This window comes from Ostrea edulis, chromosome 8, assembly GCF_947568905.1.
Source record: "Ostrea edulis chromosome 8, xbOstEdul1.1, whole genome shotgun sequence".
NCBI classification, from domain to species: domain Eukaryota; kingdom Metazoa; phylum Mollusca; class Bivalvia; order Ostreida; family Ostreidae; genus Ostrea; species Ostrea edulis.
In genome coordinates this window covers 13,037,465-13,056,926 of record NC_079171.1, presented here as the reverse complement: position 1 = coordinate 13,056,926, position 19,462 = coordinate 13,037,465, and the positions used below count along the sequence as shown (strand labels likewise).

Sequence of the window (19,462 nt, the reverse complement as noted above, 5' to 3'; positions counted from 1 at the left end):
GAAACACTGCGGAAACTTAGGTATACATAAGGTTTCTGCCAAGTTTCCGCTTGGAAACTTCAAGTTTCAGCAAGATTCCGCACTCCGGAAACTTAGGGTGTCCACGAATCCATATGGTTTCCGCAACGGAAACTTGCTGAAACCTCAAGTTTCCGCGAGTTTACGCAGCCATAAACCACTGACATACATATGGTTTATCATCAGTTTCCGCAGGCGTAAACCATCAACATGCATATATGGTTTATCATACGTTTACGCATACATAAACTATATTGGTTTATATATGGTTTACGTCAAGTTTCCACAAAGTTTACATCAGGTTTCCGCATGCATAAGCTACTGATATGCAAATGGTTTCTGCATACATGCATTTGATATCAAGTTTCCAACTTGATGCTCAAAGACCTTCTACTGTACAGAGAATACAAGCCACAATTTGACAGTTTTATTCATTCTTAAATATTATAATATTCACACAAATGAACTTGATGTAATAATACTGATACACTAGTACTAAAGCAGAACAAATCTGTATAAATATATCAAGGTAACTCCATACTTGCAATATTCTCTGATAAAAGTATCAAAAATGCATTTATTTCAATTTAAGTTAAAATTAATAAATTATGAAATGAAATATATAGGTCATCTCACTTTTTAAGATGCTAGACATACTTAAACAGTGTCAATTATAAACATCCAAAAAATTGCAATTCTCCTTCAACAGCATTATTAAAATTTCATAAAAACTGGTTATAATGGTATAAAAGTATTAATTGTGACCTTGAGCCTTTGGCTCAGGTGAGCTAGAAATGAGGAAATTAAATATAACTATTAACAGTAATAGCATCATTTATAAGTAGAGGAAACGGCCCACTCTTGAATGCTCCTAGGTGGTGGGGTCATAGTCATTTTCGTTCTACTTCTAATGGCCTTGGCTTTTTGTCTATTTGATTGAAGTTGCAAAGATTCAGCATACTCTCTGTCCAGGTCGCACTTAACATTACCCAGCAGGGATGACTCCCATATAAATGGTAAGACCTTCCTCTGGGTGGCTTCCTCATCATCCGTTACTTCTGGAGACGTTGCCTCCTTAGTCAGCACCTTTTTAATCTTTTTTTTTTTTATGTCCTTGGTCGAGAAATGGGAATTTCTCTCCAGCTGGGCCTTTCGACTCTTTAGTTTCTGTAAAAAGATGTGCAATGAATTATAACAATACTTATGGTGAACTTATACTAGCAATATTCGTATATAGGATACTTCTACATAGAATCCAAAGAAATGTCATTCTAGCACTCAGTATCTTGTTTAACACATCATGTGTACTAACACTTCTTTTTATACAGTAAATTTCATATTATATCTGACTGTCCTTTACACAAACCTAATTTCTATGAAAATAAATTGTTATATAATTCTCAATTGGGATCTTTAAAGATGTTCCCCAAACATCAATGAGTACAGAATCCAAAAATTTCAAAACTATTAATTCAAATCCAAACAAGAGATGTTTGTAAAACATATATGCCCCCATGGTGCAAAATTGAAAAGGGTTATACACATGCATCATCTAATTTTATAGTAGTATCACCAATTAAAAATATTGAGAAGACAATATCTTCCTATGTCAGGAGTGGATTGACTATGTGACCTAAAAATCAATATGGGTCATCTACTCATTATGCTTTGCCAGTGTACCAAGTTTAGTGTCAATCAATCAAATAATTCTTAAAGTATAGGAGACAATATATTACTATGTACAGTTTAACCCTTGACCTTTGACCTTAAAATCATTAGGGGTCATCTTCTCCTTATGCTGTACCAGTGTGCCAAGTTTGATGTATGTCAAGCAAAGGGTTCTCAAGATATTGAGTGGTCAGTATTGTCTATGTCCAGTTTGACCTTTGACCATGTGACCTCAAAATCCTTTGGAGTCATCTGCTTCTTAAGATGTACCAGTGTATCAAGTTTGATGTCTGTCAAGCAAAGGGTTCTCGAGATATTGAGTGGACAGTACCTCCCTATGTCCAGTTTGACCTTTGACCATGTGACCTCAAAATCACTAAGGGTCATTTATCTAAAGATGTACCAGTGTAGCAAGTTTGATGTCTGTCAAGCAAAGGGTTCTCAAGATATTGAGTGGTCAGTATCTTCCTATTTCCAGTTTGACCTTTGACCATGTGATTTCGAAATCACTACAGGTCATCTACTTCTTAAGATGTACCAGTGTACCAAGTTTGATGTCTGTCAAGCAAAAAGTTCTCAAGATATTGAGTGGTCAGTATCTTCCTATGTCCAGTTTGACCTTTGATCATGTGACCTCAAGATCACTAAGGGTCATCTACTTCTTAAGATGTACCAATGTACCAAGTTTGATGTCTGTCAAGCAAAGAGTTCTCAAGATATTGAGTGGTCAGTATCTTCCTATGTCCAGTTTGACCTTTGACCATGTCACCTCAAAATCACTAAGGGTCATCTTCATTTTAGGATGTACCGGTGTACTAAGTTTGATGTCTGTCAAACAAACGATTTTCAAGATATTGAGTAGAAGGTGTATTCCTGTGTCCAGTTTGACACTTGATCTTTGACCATGCTACATCAAAATCAATGGAGGTCACTTACTCCTTACAATGTACTTGAGCACCAAGTTTGATGTACAACGGACTGAGATAAAATTCAAACTAGATTTGTAACTTGTTATGGCAAAGCAATGTACTAAATATCAAATGTATATCTGTAAGAACAGAGCAAAAAGTGCTTAACACTGATCTGACAGACAGGCGGACGGAGTGCAAACCTAAAGTCCCTTTCCATTTTGTCGGTAGGGGACTAAACACAACCTCTAAGAGATCGTATCATAGTGCTTTGTAAAAGAGAGGTGACTTTGATTTAAAATGCTCAATTTGTTTGAAAAATGCAAACATTAGAAAATATATGTATGGCCTTGACCTTTGACCCTAAATTCAAGGTCAAAAGAGTAAGAACCATAATTAAGAAAACCTAAACTGAGTACATGTAATAGTATCAAAGATATTCAAGTCAAAACATAAAATTAATGGGATGGTAACTGGAGTTGACAAGAATTCAAGGTCATAAAACATCTACTGTATTTGAGAAAAGCTAGTGCTCAAACAAAAAAACTGCAGACATTCAAGGACAATAACCAGGTTTAAGGGTCTTCAGATCCCTTTGATTGATCTCTCACTGGATTTTTTTTTAAAGTGAATTCATGAGTAAATGTTTTGTGTCTCTGTATCTTTCGATTTAGTAACTAAGAATAGCAATAAGTTTTTTTTAAAGCAAGTCAGTGTTTAGCAAATGTTTGATGTTCATAGAATTTAAAGTTAGAGAAAAGTAATAAAAACAAGGATCAGATTCAAAATTCAAGTATGTAGGTTGATATCTGATTATTTCTCAAAAAGCATTGTATTATGAACTAACAAGAGGCCCATGGGCCACATCGCTCACCTGAGTCACCTTGGCCCATATTTGAAGACTTTCCATATATATTTGCATGTAAAACCTTAGTTCCAATTATGGCCCCAACTACCCCTGGAGGCTACGATTTTTGCAAACTTGAATCTACACTACGTCAGAAAGCCTTCATGTAAATGTCAACTTCTTTGGCCCAATGGTTCTTGAGAAGAAGATTTTGAAAGATTTTTCCTATATTTGTATGTAAAACTTTGACCCTCCCCGACTTGTGGCCCCATCTTACCCCCGGGGGCCATGATTTGAACAAACTTGAATCTGCACCATGTCAGAAAGTTTTCTTGTAAATATCAGCTTTTCTGACTCAGTGGTTATTGAGAAGAAGATCTTAACTATATATTTGTATGTAAAACTTTGATTCCCAATTGTGGCCCCATCCAACCCCTGGGGCCCATGATTTGAACAAAGTTGAATCTGCACTATGTCAGAAAGTTTTCATGTAAAAATCAGCTTTTCTGGCTCAGTGGTTCTTGAGAAGAAGATTTTTAAAGATTTTTCCTATATATTTGTATGTAAAACTTTGATCCCCTATTGTGGCCCCATTCAACCCCCGGGGCCCATGATTTGAACAAACTTGAATCTGCATTATGTCAGGAAGCTTTCATGTAAATCTCAGCTTTTCTGGCTTAGTGGTTCTTGAGAAGAAGATTTTTAAAGTTTTTCCCTATATATTTGTATGTAAAACTTTGATCCCCCCTTGTGGCCCCATCCTATCCCCAGGGGCCATGATTTGAACAAACGTGAATCTGCGATATGTCAGGAAGCTTTCATGTAAATTTCAGCTCTTCTGGCCCAGTGGTTCATGAGAAGAAGATTTTTAAATGACCCCACCCTATTTTTGCATTTTTTGTATTATCTCCCGTTTGAAAGGGACATGACCCTTCATTTGAACAAACTGGAAAGACCTTCACCCAAGGATGCTTTTGGCCAAGTTTGGTTGAAATTGGCCCAGTGCTTCTGGAGAAGAAGTCGAAAATGTGAAAAGTTTACAGATGGACGACGGACAAAATGTGATCAGAAAAGCTCACTTGAGCCTTCGGTTCAGGTGAGCTATAAAGTGTTTCAATATGTCTTAAAGAGTGATAGCATTTTGATGGTAAGAAAAAATAATAAACAGAACAATATCAATATGACTTTCAACAGAAAAATGGAAAGCTCTAAATACATGGACCCCAATGCTCATTACAATTGTTCCATTTTCTTGTCATAGTGACTATCCTTCAACTGTTCAGTAATGAATCCTTAAATGGTATGCTCACATAAAACTGGTGTCCTAGCTTCTTACTTCTGTGGTGCTTTTAACATGTTTAATCAAAATGGTCTTCTGACACCAAAACTTGAGTCAATATGGTCCTTGTCCAGATCCGTCTTGTTGCTTCCTAGATAAATAGACTACCACTTTACTGAATCAAGATGGACTTGTGACAGGAGGAGTGTTCATCCATTGTAACACTGAAAGTTGGTTCCATTCTCATGGACTCTCTTTCATATCATATGGGGAGTCAGTCATGGAATGCATCTTCTGCTCATCTAGTTCTAAAAAAAACAGTAAACAAAAATTAATCCTATGTAACATATGGTATATCAAGACTGAGTAGACACATCGTTACTTTGCTCAATTCTGTCTTCACTTTGCCAGTGGCTGATATAAAAACGCACACACATTGAGACCAAAAATAAATAAGAGGCCATTGGGCCACATAGCTCACCTAAGTCACCTTGGCTCATATTTTAAGATTTTTCCTATTCGCATGTAAAACTTTGATCGCTATTGTGGCCCCAACCTACTCCCAGGGGCCCTGATTTTTACAAAATTGAATCTGCACTATGTCATGAAGCTTTCGTGTAAATGTAAACTTCCCTGGCAAGTGATTTTTAATGATTTTCCCTATATATTTGTATGCAAGATTTTGATCCCCTACTGTGGCTCCATCTTACCCCCGGGGACAATGATTTTTACAAACTTGAATCTGTGCCAGACAGCCTTGATGTAAATTCCCACTTTCCTGGCCCAGTAATTATTAAGAAGATTTTCCCTATATATTTGTATGTAAAATTTCAATCCCCTAATGTCGCCTCATCTTACCCCCCCCCCCCGCCCCACGGGGCCATGATTTTAACAAATTTAAATCTGCACTAAGTCAGGAAGCTTTCATGTAAATTTCAGCTCTTCTGGCCCAGTGGTTCTTGAGAAGATTTTTAAATGACCCCACCCTATTTTTTGCATTTTTGTGATTATTTCCCCTTTGAAGGGGACATGACCCTTCATTTGAACAAACTTGAAAGCCCTTCACCCAAGGATGTAAAAATGTAAAGAGTTTACAGATGGACAGATGAAGGACAACAGTCGATCAGAAAAGCTCACTTGAGCTTTCAGTTCAGGTGAGCTAATAAAAGAAATAGTGGTATAGGATTTGACATAATATATATATATATATACACACAAGCACATGAAGATAAGCAAATCCATTACTTATTATAATATAATAATTCTATTATGTTGTAGATGTATTTATAACTAGAATAAACCTTACAAGTTACCTAAAATGCCTCAAAACCCTGGAGCCCTATCCCCCCTTTAACAAATCCTGAATCCACCACTGCATGCATTTACATGTACAAGATCACTTCAGGGTTCTAAAATAGCAAATTTTATTGCTGGTAGTGTTTTTGGTACAGTAATTTTAATTAGATTTATTTTGTGTACATGTGACATTGTTTATAAATGCATATATGTGTTTATGTATATGCACATGATTACATAAAAAACTAGCAGACATCTGACAATTTCAAAGAAAATTATATAATACAGGACACATTATTTGACTAGAGGCCACCAAGATCATTATGACTATATACACCTGTTTATGTGATAGATTTCAGAACTACTACCTTTCTAGTGGTCTAACTCAATGCATTCGAGTACCTAAATTCATCAGTATAGTTAGACAATAGCAAGTGAGTAGATTAATTAATATCCTGGGTCACCAAAAAATGTAGGTTGGGTGGTGGATTGTATTTTTATGAGAAAAGATATTGATGACAAAAGTTATTTTTGTCAACAGATGGGTGTCAATTAAGAAGGAATGCTACACCAGAAAAATTTGATGAGGATGAAAATGGAGGATATGTACATTTTGAAATTGAAAACTTTTAAATTTACTTTCTTTAGTCAAAAAATGTTGTTTTAGTAAAAAGTAATCGAGGAAAAAAAAAATTAAAACCCCTGATATTTACCGTGCCAGGAAAACGTCAGAACCGGCTCCATTACGTAAACTGGAAATTCACCGCCTCCTTTTGGAGGCGGCATTCTCGGGCCGATTTTAAATACTTTGGAGTCGAATTCAATGTTAAACTCATAATTAATCAATAAAATGATTCCAGTTTACGTAATGGTGCCGGTTCTGACATTTTCCTGGCACAGTAAATATCAAAAGCCAGGAAAACGTCAAATATTTCGGATTAATACAAACTATATGTATAAATTACGGGTGATTTCAACGTCATAATATCATATGAATAATAAGGGGCCTCCGTGGCCGAGTGGTTAGAGCATCGAGCTCAAAATCACGCGGCCTCTCACCTCTGTTGGCGAGGGTTCCAATCCCACTCATGCCGTTAAGTGAGAAAGTTTCCCAGTTTACTTTCGGAAGGTTGATGGTCTCTTCCCAGGTACATTGTATCTGGGTTCTCTCTTCCACCAATAAAAACTGGGCGCCACCATATAACTGAAAAATTGTTGAGTGTGGCGGAAAACATCAATCAATCAATCAATCATATGAATAATATCTTTGCACATGTTCTATACTGAAAATTTGAAATTGCTACAATACCAAAGAGAAAAATATATCATATGACAGAAAATTTTAAACAAATTTGTATACAGCTTAGAACTTGATAGCCTTGGTCAATACAGCTAAAATATTGCAACATTTTCCCAATGATATGAATATATAGCCCTGTGCGTTGTGCCTTACTTTTTCATTGTGACATTGTATGGTGTGAAGTGCATTGCTCAACTTGAAGGTAGATTTATGTACAGCACTGAGACTTTTGGAGGGATTAGCCTTAACTTAGTTGTGTATCAGTGAGGGTTCTTTATCGTGCCAATACCTACCGTGATATGGGGCCTTTGGTTTTAACATCATGCCTAAAACACCTGTGCCTTTCACTTCTAATGCTGAGGGATTGGCACAGGATTTACTTCTCATCTTTAATTTGATGCTGCACCATAATTGAGAATAGAAACTATTTCTAGGACTAAAAAATTCGGATGGTTAACTGGAAATAGTTTGTAGATATTTGTATGGCTAATATGCAATAGTCGTAATATCATTTGGTCCCTACATACATCACTGTATACAGTATTATACGTAATACCCCCCCCCCCCCCACTAAATTTCTCAAAGACTACAATGCAAAACCATTTCAAATTTCACATAAACTAGATCTATATAAGGACCTTGTAATCACAACACAAAATCAAACGTTATATGTAAAACCTTTCACCACTTACTGGAACATTCCACCATTGTATAGATCTAAGGCATACTGCATGCTTAGAGGTTGTCCTTGCATTTCGTATTTCCTTATCATTAGAATGAATATTCCTGCATCGACCTGTTCATCCTTTAATCCATAGATTTATCGTTTAGAAGGCCACACACAACATATGCACTACCCCATGCAAATGCAATGATGAATCCGCAACATCGTGAATAAAAACGTTTCAAGTCAACACCGGAAATACCTACAATGATATATAGAGAGAAAGAATAGGTTAGATAACGTCCTGTTTCCGAATCGGGACAGAATATTTTTTAATATTTTTTTTTGTATTCAAAATTCTAAAAGGTGAATATCAAGCATGTTTTGATGTGGTCTGTTGTGATTATGAAATGAATATTAAATATCATTGCTCTTTTATGAGAAAATGAAAATTTGTATAGTCAGAGATAACATGATATCCCGTCAAAAATCGTTTAAATGAGACGGCAATTGCCAGTATTGGCTATGGACAGACTCATACTAAAATATTCAGTGAGGATGCATAATGGAAGATTGTTTTGAAAAGTTCCAGAAATTTTTACTCAATACCCTCTAAAAGACATACCTGAATGATGCCCAACAACAGTAGACGTCTCCTATTCTCAGAAAAATCTTTGGATCTTCCATTCAATCAAAACATGACATGGTTCCATTTGAGTCACGCTAGGTTTTCTCTCACAAACAACAATCAATTTTGCCCGCCGAAAATTACAACCAATCAGCGATCAGGAGAGGATTTATGGGAAAACATACTTTTATAGATATATAATTTATTTTGTGTGTAAATTGTTTCACAAACGTCTGAATTTAAAAAATCATGCATGTGTTAAATTTCTGCATCGTTTTTCTATATCATAGGATTTTTTTAAATAGCGTCCCTGCGACTCTAAGTTCAAAATGGCCGCCCTTTGTTTACAATTTTAAATGTAAATAATCTGTAATGTGCTTTATGTTGTATTATAATGAAAAGTTTACGTTTATTAGAGGTCTAAAAATCATGAAATAAACTCAATACCGGTGTAGCATACAGTCACACAAACTTTCTTCTGCATCTTTATGGGGTATTATAAGGTGCCCCTCTTCTGCCCGACTTTTCTCTGTTCTCACAATATGAGCTATAAAGCAATGGTATATACAAGACTGGACATTCTGCATGTGAGATAACCAAATACATGGAAATGTTTTGAAGAATGAACTGCTTTTTTCTTAGCAACACATTAATTTCGCCTCGCAATTGTCAAGGATATTTGTAAACACATGTACATGTACGTGTGCCCCTCAGCCATCTACTTTCATTTAAAGTGGTTTCTTAACTACTGGAGTCTCAATTTTTACTGAACTAAACCGTTGAAATCCTTAGATGATAGATGAAACACAGGAACTACATACTAAATTCAAGTAATTGCTTAAGTTTCTTTTTCTATAATTAATATCTCAGTCGGGATGCATGTCAGTAAAAATAAAATATTGATTCTACAAATGTATAATAAAAATCAACAGTTAGACATTCAAAATTTGATTTGCTTGTAGTAAAACAATATATATTTTCTTGTAAATATCAAAATAGTCCGCAAGTACATATATCTGCGATTAGAAAAATAGTTACGAACAGAATTGTGGTTGAGAAGTACTTGCTGCTAAGAAACTGTAGACATGATGATTATGAAATTCACTGGCAGAGAATATGTGAAAACTCATATGCATGATCAGTATATACATGTAGGTCTATAGGTACTTTTTCATCAAATACGATTGTGTTTCTTTTTTCTTTCTTTTCTTTTTGTGTGTTGTTTGGTTTGATCAATAGATACATTGTAAATCATATCTAGATCTACATGTACATGTATTATAGTTATCAAAATATGTTACCAAGAAAATAATACTTATGTAGCTCTCTCTCTCTCTCTCTCTCTCTCTCTGAAAAAGAAGTTTACATCATATATATGCTTACACAAAAGAATAAGATGAATATGAAATGTAGACAGTATACCTTATGTTATTGAGTTCGTATTTCAAAATGAATATGTGTGAAAATATCCATGTTACCTATTTCCCATATGTATCATTTAACAGTGATATATGCATGAAGTGAAAAATTCGTAAATAATTTTTTTTAAAATCAACAGTACACATTTGAGAGCTTCTAAGTTTGCACGATTATTGTATGCTTATATCATGTTCATTTGTAAGATATCACTTCCAAAGTGCATGGATATATATTTTTTAGGGTTATAATAATATAGAGATGGTGAAGATATTATCTAATTAAATTTGCTTTAATTTACTACCAATACCCGAGTTCTTGATCGAGTTGTGTAGAATACATCCCCATAGAACTTATTGTCGAAATAATGCACACCGAATTGTATTGTTGAGTAGATGCAGAATTTGCAAATGTTGTAGGTTTAGATTCAAACTTCTAAATAACAGTAAATAGACTTTCAGGTTACAATATGAACTCTCAGGAACTTAAATTGAGAAGTGTTCATCAGTGCATGTTTGTATTAGAATGCTGAATTCATTTCTAATGTGTGAAACTTTGCATGGTTTCAAACTGCACTGCATTAAATTCATATTATAAAATATAAGATATGCTGATTCCAAAATTAACTAGTCCTGAATTTTGTGAACAAGTACTATATGCGACAAATATTCGCATACAGTTTAGTGCCCAAATGTTACAAGCATGCGAGGTAATCGAACACATATACATCTAGGAATGTAAGTAAGTAAGTAAGTAAATTATTTATTATAGTGAAATGTGTTATATATTAAACAGAATAATAGGAATTTAGGAATTTAAACACCCGGCCCATCGGGCCTATATGTCACTTTTAACAGAACCCCAACCCCCCCCCCCACACACACACACACATTAAATAATAAATACAGTGGTACATGTATTACACATGACTTATACTATTATGGTATATGATAGACTGTCTGTAGGTGTATGCGGAGAACAGGGATTTTTCAGTTTGTCTTGGGAAATTTAATAATAGAAATTTTGTTTTGTCTAAATCTGACATATTGATCACAGTGGGGTTAAATCCGATACTGGTAAAAAAGATTACTCTAAGATTTGAATAAGAGAAACAATGAAGTAAAATGTGACATTCATCTTCTACACTATCTGAAGAACATAAAGTACACAGTCTATCCGATAACGTCTCCCCCTTATACCGTCCTGTTTCAATTCTTATAGGTAAGACACCACATCTGAACTAGGCAAGTATAGAACGATGACTTTTTGGAATATCCATGATTACATATTTCTCTGTTTGAAAATCACTCATATTTTTACGGTCGGTAGGTTCTAAGTTTTGGAACGTTATGGACCTCTTCATTCCAGCCATTCATAAAATCCAGACGAAGTTTTTCTTCCACTGTGTTCACGTTACAGACCATACGATTTAGGAAATCTATTGTCATATCAAGAGATTCAAAAAGGAATTTGACTGTATTTGACCAATTTATGTTGTGTGATTATTCCATATCCCACATGAATTTTTTTTTTCGTAAGCCTGTCGTCCGGCATTGTAACGAGTCGATTCCATAGGCGTAAAATATTCATTTGATGTCGATAAAATGAAGGAAGCATTACATCCTTACAGGTCAACTGCCTTTCTATTGGTATTAGAAATGCTCATTCAATCTCAAATTATAATAATAAATAAAGCGGCAGGCTAAATTACCACTTATGGTGGTACATCTAGGTATTAGATTTTGTCATAATTGTGTACTATGAACAATAATCTATTACTGCAACCTCGTTATGTTCATGTGAATATTATAAGTATAAGATGCATACCATTATTTTTTTCTTCTGTCCGAAATTCGCAAAGGCCAGGAAGGATTTCTTCGGTCATTTTTATGGACTTGATAAAACTCAAACCGTTGACACCATATGTTTTATGAGACGATGATTCGTATTGTGTTAAATTATTTTGTATTTTTCAAAGATATATTAGAAAACCTGACAGATTCAGTTAAGCTTTGAATTGAAATGTTTTTAAACAAATAATATTAATATTATTACACATGTATAATGTCCTAAAATGTAGTGTGACTAATAATGTATGTACACATGTCATAATCTACATGTACACTGTATGTAGAGAGAGGGCAACATAAGTTTTCAGAACATATGCCTATAATCACATTCTATTATAACATATGATAAAATCAAAACACCCATTGACATGCATGCATAATTATACATGTATGCAAATTACATATTGATTGCTAAATCAATAAATTGAGCATATTCGAAAAAAATTCCAGTTGGCATATTTCATGTACTTACTTGCATGTGCGAATTAACGTATTTCACACGCAGACATATGTGTCTAATTCTACCACCTGACTATAGTATTAGTGTTTGAAATCTTAATTTATAGTATTCATAGTTTTGAAATTATGAAAATAAAAAAATCTACATTCTTAGCAATGCACATGCAACGTAAAATCTGCGTAAATACATGGCTGTATATAAATGTCCCAGTTGAAGGTTTATGTTCAATTCAACCCCAACCCCACATATGCACTTATTTTTAATTACAATGAACTTCGATCTTTGTTTCTATGCGGTGACAAAGCTGGACATTATTCTTCCAGTTTATATTACCTTGTGTATTTATCTCTATTGTTCCTATGACGGAGGAAAATCCTTGCAATTAACATGGAACTAACAAGAAATACACGGAGGGATTAACTGAAGTACACAGGCATTCTAGCTTGTAAAACGTAACAACACACTGAATATACTTTGTTTTCTGTATCTCATTTCATATCTGTTTTGTTTAACTGAAAAAAATTCTTATAACAATATGATGTATATAAAGTGCTTACTATTCTTCTCTCACTTACATTTTAAAGTTTTTTGTGTGCTTTTTAAATTCGCATTTGAATTATTTATTGCATATTTAATTATTACTTTAAAAACCTCCGAATTTTTGTTAAGTTTCAGCATTGCGGAAACCATTAGGAATCAAAGCCTACAGTTTCCGCAGACTGAAACTTGACGGAAACTATATAATCGTTTACGCACGGCGTAAACCATACGGGAAACCTCAACTTCAGGTTTCCGCAGACTGAAACTTGACGGAAACTTGCGGAAACTATATAATCGTTTACGCACTGCGGAAACCATATGGGAAACCTCAACGTCAGGTTTCCGCAAGGTTTCCATATGGTTTCAGCTTTGCGGAAACTAGCGTTTTCATCCAGTGACAATATCATATTTTCCCTCATTACATAAGAGGCAAAATATGTTTCGATAGGATATCCTGTTAATTTCGATGGGGAAGTCCAATTCATTTCTACACAGGTATTCCAGTGCCGAGTATTTTAAGGGATCTTCCGACTTGAGCTTTTTATTGGTACACCCGTTGATTACCATGTACAAATCTCCTTTGAAAAAATTGTTCTCCCGTATGCACTTTAATGGAGTCGTTATCAAAGTCCCAAAACAACATTTTCGAACATCTCCAAAGATACAGGACGGATTACATGTACAATTTCTGGTGTCACGTGACGCATGTGGCAAAATCGACCCTTCACAGAACTTGGTCTTTGTTGAAGCGTAGAAAAGCTTTTCCAAATTAGTAATGTTGAGGAGATCCTGCCCATGTGTAGTAACGTCATTAAGTCGCAATTCAGCCGTCTTGTTTATATACTGATGCGTCCAATTCAGGTCAGTGATTGTTATATTTCTTACTAGCATTTCAAATTCATTCTGTGCCATTTTCTGCTCTAGCACAAAGGTGTTGCCTTTTGCATCGTGCAATATGTTTCCGTATGCCCCAGATTTTGCTGAAAAACGCATATTGCAAATATAACAAAATACGTTTTTATACGGGTAAGTGAGATCAGAACGACCGGAATAATTACACATTTTATTCAGTGTTTGCCACTCCATATATGTTTGTGACGGTTGTCGGACATCGGAATGACAGGAGGAAATTAAATTTGATTCATCAATCTCTTCAAACGGGTTACACATAACGCAAAATATATTCCCAAAAGTCCCATACTTTAAAGCATAACTTGACTTGCAGGCTCTGGTAATATCATTATCTTTGTAGTTCGTACATCGGTCATCTTCAGACGGTAAAATAGGATTCATGTTATACGGGCTGTGACCTAGATAGCAATTTGACGATGTAGCAAAATCGACAATTTCTTCCCAAGAGCTCAAATAAAACATTCTTTTATCACATTCTGTGTTTATAAACAACTTCCAAAATTCTAGCTTTTCCTCTTTTTCTCCATGGCATATAGCACAATATTGGTTCCAGTACACCTTCGAACCATATATTGACATAGACAGTGGGGAAAATAAACGTTCAATCGTACCTCGTTCTTTTTCGCATTCCATGCGATCATTTGTAGAAGTTTCCTCGGGACATTTATCGATGAAGTTCATTTTCATATCTTCCTTTTCAGGTGCACCCATCAGAAGAATTGACCGAAGTGCGGGATATTTCGTAAAATATTTATCTGGACAACAGTTTCCAGCAATAAAGCATAAATCGTCACACACACATGGCGGACAGTTTGGAAATCTCGTTTTCACAAATTTGTAGTCTTCGTGAATTGTGTCATCGCATAGATATCCAAACCCACAGGCGATAATATAGTGTGTCAGGAGGTTTGTCGTGTTTATTCTCCCCCGAGGTACATTTCTGCATAGACAGAATGGATTATGCGCAGTAGAATAGCCCCATATGAACCATATCATACGCCAAACGCTGAATCTCATCTTATCGTGCAATCTTCAGCCTTGCCACACTAGCGTTAATCTTGTCAGATTAAGTAATTGTATACGACCTCTCAAAATATGCGGTGAGTACTAATCATCTGGAGATCGTGTGTAGAACCTGGAAGTAAGAAGTATTGTGTATCATGTGTTGTAGTAAACTTTAATGATAAATTAGTGTTTGTCTAACCCCCTTGTTATCGCCTCTAGGTGTGTAATTAAAAGTAATTCTCTGTAATCATCGACATTTTTATTATAGGGGTGGAAAGGTACCCTCACCGATTTTGCCGAAATTTGTCATATAGTGATTCTTTGATACCCTCTCATAGAATTTGGTACCAAAATTCGAAATTGAGGTACCGTTGCCATGGTAACAAGAGCACTGTAAAAACAGCTCCCAAGATGCTTTAAAATGCTCGATTTTAGCCTGTTTTTATAAACTTAAACAAATTAATTTTACTGATTCACAATTTTCTTTATTGCTTATTTAAAGATTAGGTTCAGCATAATAAATTCGTCATAAAACATCAATAAATCAATATTGGATTACCTATTGTTCCTGAGGATGAAAAAAAAAATGTTTTAGCATTTTGACTATTTTTGAAAAAAATCATTTTTAAGCCATTTTATGACATCATTTACAAGAAAACACAACAGACAATAATGAATGTTATATATGATTAATTCATCCCATTATGTGTAAAATGTAAAAAAAAAAAAAATTAACGACCAATGTCTTATTTTGCTAAATAAAATTATAGAGCTTGAAAAATTGGTTGCCATGGTAATATGAAAAATCTCACAATATGAATATATGAGTCAATTTTTAATAATTTGTCAATATTATATCCTTAATCTATCAAATTTGGCATAGACGATGATAAATATCATGAATTCTCATGTTATGAAATATTTCAGTTGCCATAGCAACCATATTTCAGTATTTTATAACAAGGTTTTAATAAGTAAACTAGTATGCTAATTTGTATCAGAAAACATTACAGGTCTGCTTATTACCATGTGATAGTGTAAACTCATTGCCATATTATATTAGAACATATAAATTGATGTAAAAGTCTGCTTAAATTAGCAATATAAATTATTATTGTTACCATAACAACCATTATAAGCTACATGTATATGGTTCCTTTAAGTTTTGAAGAAAAGTGCTGACTATCAAACTGATTTGTGTCAGGAAGCAGAAACGTGTGTGCCTATTATTAAGTGAAAGTGTTCTGTCATAATCTTAATAATTGTTATAAAGTACAAATTTCATAATTTCCATGGACTAGTCATAAGTTGGATTAGTTGGTGTAGCATACATTTAAAAAAATCTTCAAGTCAAAAGGCATTGGTAGAAGATTGTTACATTTAAAATGAAAATCAAATTATTTTTTAATGTGTTTGAATTACTTTGTATTGAATAGATTTGATTGATTGATTTTTGATGTTTTCCGCCACACTCAACAATTTTTCAGTTATATGGTGGCGCCCAGTTTTTGTTGGTGGAAGAGAGAACCCAGATACAATGCACCTGGGAAGAGACCACCGACCTTCCGAAAGTAAACTGGGAAACTTTCTCACTTACCGGCGCGAGCAGGATTTGAACCCGCGCCGACAGAGGTGAGCCCCCCCCCCCCCCTGTATTGAATATAATTTTTACTTTTCACGAGATAAAATTACATATTTACCTCTAGGTATTTCCTGTAAAAGCATTATATGACTGTTTAATCATTTGAATTTAATTATTACAAAGGGGAAAATATAAAGAACAATATGTCTTTGTGAAACACAAATGCCCCCGATAATGGCCAATTCCGAAGATGGCAAAGGTCACAAGGACAAATATATTGGTACCAGTAGAAAGATATTGTCAAAAGAAATGCCCATATACAATATTAAAGCTCTAATATTTACCATTTAGAAGTTATGACCAATGTAAAAAAAAAAAAAAAAAAAAAAAAAAAAAAAAGTAGGTCAAAAGGTTCAATACCAACGGAAAGGTCTTGTAACAAGGAATACTCATGTGAAATATCAAAGCTCTATCTCTTATTGTTCAAAAGTTATTAGCAAGGTTAAAGTTTTTCAAAAAGTAGGTCAAACTTCAAGGTCAACGTCACAGGGTCAAAAAGGTTGGTACCCACGAAAATATCTTGTCACAAGGAATACTCATGTGATATATCAAAGCTCTATTTCTTATTGTGTCATGTATATCATTATTTTTCTGTAAACTATTCTATGGACATGTACAGTTCCTTCCATGAAAGGGGATGAGAAATTCAAAAACAGGTCATCAAATATTCTCCAACAGTTTCAGCCTCGGTGATTTTCTCAGTGGACACATTCCAGCTGAATAATCTTTAAACAAGTTCCAGCCATGTTGGATCCACTTAAATTTTAATGACCCACACGTGTGTTGTCATAATGATGATGCTGAGTCTTATACATTCCTCACAGAAAATATTTCTGACTTAATTTCATTTAGAACATCCAATCTTGAATCTGCACCCCTGACTGTCAGAGCTACAAATGTATATTAACAATAATAAATAGCTCTTGCTGATTAATACGTTTAAATAACATCAGAATGAGCAATTGCAAACTTCAAAATGAAATTAAGTTTACAGATTTATGAATATTTACAAACGTTAAAGTTAATGTGATCAATCTTATTCACAAACACCTATCGGCACAAGCATTTCTCATGTGCAAGATTTTGCTTGAAGTTTATATTCAACGGTGAATTGCATATGGAATTGGGTAGATCTATATATTTGTTTACTTTCTAGTTACTTTCTGTATTTTACAAACTGAGGCCAAATAAATGATAGTAAAGTACTTACGGATCTAAATTGGTATGACAACATCATTGGACACATTTAATGCCACCTGTGCGTTTCTTTTTCCGCTAATCTTCTCCCTGTTGTAATCACGTAAATCCACTGATACATCATCATTAAAAGCTACCTATCGAGAGCATAACGGTCTCCGACAAACACCTAAGTATCAAATGTAAAATTCTAGTTGATTTAAAGACTTAAACCAGCTCAACGTATCCAAATCACCACTCACAATTTCTACTTTCACTTCAGAAAAGGGACGTAGCTTGTCTTGATCATGAATATACTTGGAATACGCATTGCAGTCAAGAATCGAGGTGATCTAGATTTTGGGAAAACTCGCATATTTTCGCAATAGCGCAAATTTTAAAATCAATTAATTTTCTTAAATGAAAGATTACATCTCTAATTTTTTGGTATGTTATTGTAGTAGATACGATACACATTTATCAATGTAAGAACAATCCACCAGTGGTTGTGTTTCTGCACAAAATTGAAACAATTTTCTCTCATTTTCAGTGGGATTTTGGGTATTTGAGGGCATATATTTCATGTTAAGACGTTGCAGCAAATTAATTTTATTTTTAAAAATTACACACAACATAGCTTAATTAAATAGCAGTGAAAAATTAATGAAAAATGAATATACACATTTCTATAACGGAAAATTCAATATATATCTTTGCACAAAATTGGATGTCTTGTTGCCATGGAAACACGAGTCATAGCCCATTTTTAAAGGTGTCATCATTAAAGGACTGAAGTATGTATACTTTGTGTAAAATTTCGTCAAAATCCGTGTCGGTCGTTTTCCACATGTTTTGATGCTTACAGAGAAAACCGAGTCTTTCTCTCGATCATTCTCTAATTAAACACAGGATACCCCCAATCCTTATGAATCACCTGAGTATTAATTAAACGTATAACTAGCCACAAGTGCATGGCCATTTGCAATAATTATTATTCCTCCGCATGCTAATATTCAGCAACAGTATGAAACGAGATGTGGTCTTAAAAATATCCCCGGAAGTACCCATGCTGACAAACTCCTTTACATAATGTATGTTATACGCTATACTCGGAACCCTTTCAGCTTTTTCCTATATATATACATTTATGTGTTATATAGCATCAGTAAGATTAATGTTTTCAAATGATAGAAACATTCAATCACTATGACCATTTTACCCCACCCTGGTACGAAAAACCCTACCCCTGGATCATGAAATGTACAAATTTGGTAAAAGAATTCCATATATTTCGTTTAAAACAATAAAGATTGTATGATGTTTAATGTCCTGCTCAAGAGTTTTTCACTCAGATAGAGACGTCACCATTGCTTTGAAAGGACTGCAAATTTAGGTTAATACTCGGCGCTTACATCTGCTGGGACACGGTACCTCGGTTTTTTGCGGTTGCATCCGAAGGGTCGCCCCATTTATTTGACTCTTACAATAAGCAAGGGTACTGAGGACTTATCCATTTAGTATGTGGGTCCGATTTTCCTCTGTCATACAATGATATAAATATAAAAACTACGCCGCATAATCTTGGAGCCTTTTCATACACCGGGTGAACGATAATATTAAAGTAACCTACTGCTAAAATTGCCTCTGCAATATCAGTGGGAATGCAAAATATCAAGATTGTTTCGTGGTTAGATGTTTAACAATCATTTCTTACTGAAAGCGGTAGGATTCTAGCAGCACTTTTGATAAATTATATTGTTTTATCATCACTATCGCCAGTTAGATCAATGTTTGAACCATAAGGTAGTGTTATACGTATTCATTGTGTATTAAAGTACAGTTGTGAACAATGC

The 19,462-nt window shown here is 34.5% G+C and overlaps 1 long non-coding RNA gene across 1 annotated transcript; it reads right to left on the bottom strand.

Annotated features, from left to right (window-relative positions):
* Positions 1 to 430: 430 nt before the first annotated feature.
* Positions 431 to 10,056, bottom strand: LOC125667117 (uncharacterized). The gene is made up of 3 exons (XR_008797901.1): positions 8,606 to 10,056; positions 8,009 to 8,242; positions 431 to 5,028 (listed from the first exon to the last, which is right to left on the bottom strand). It is a non-coding gene; the product is annotated as an uncharacterized LOC125667117 (long non-coding RNA).
* Between the last annotated feature and the right edge of the window lie 9,406 nt (positions 10,057 to 19,462).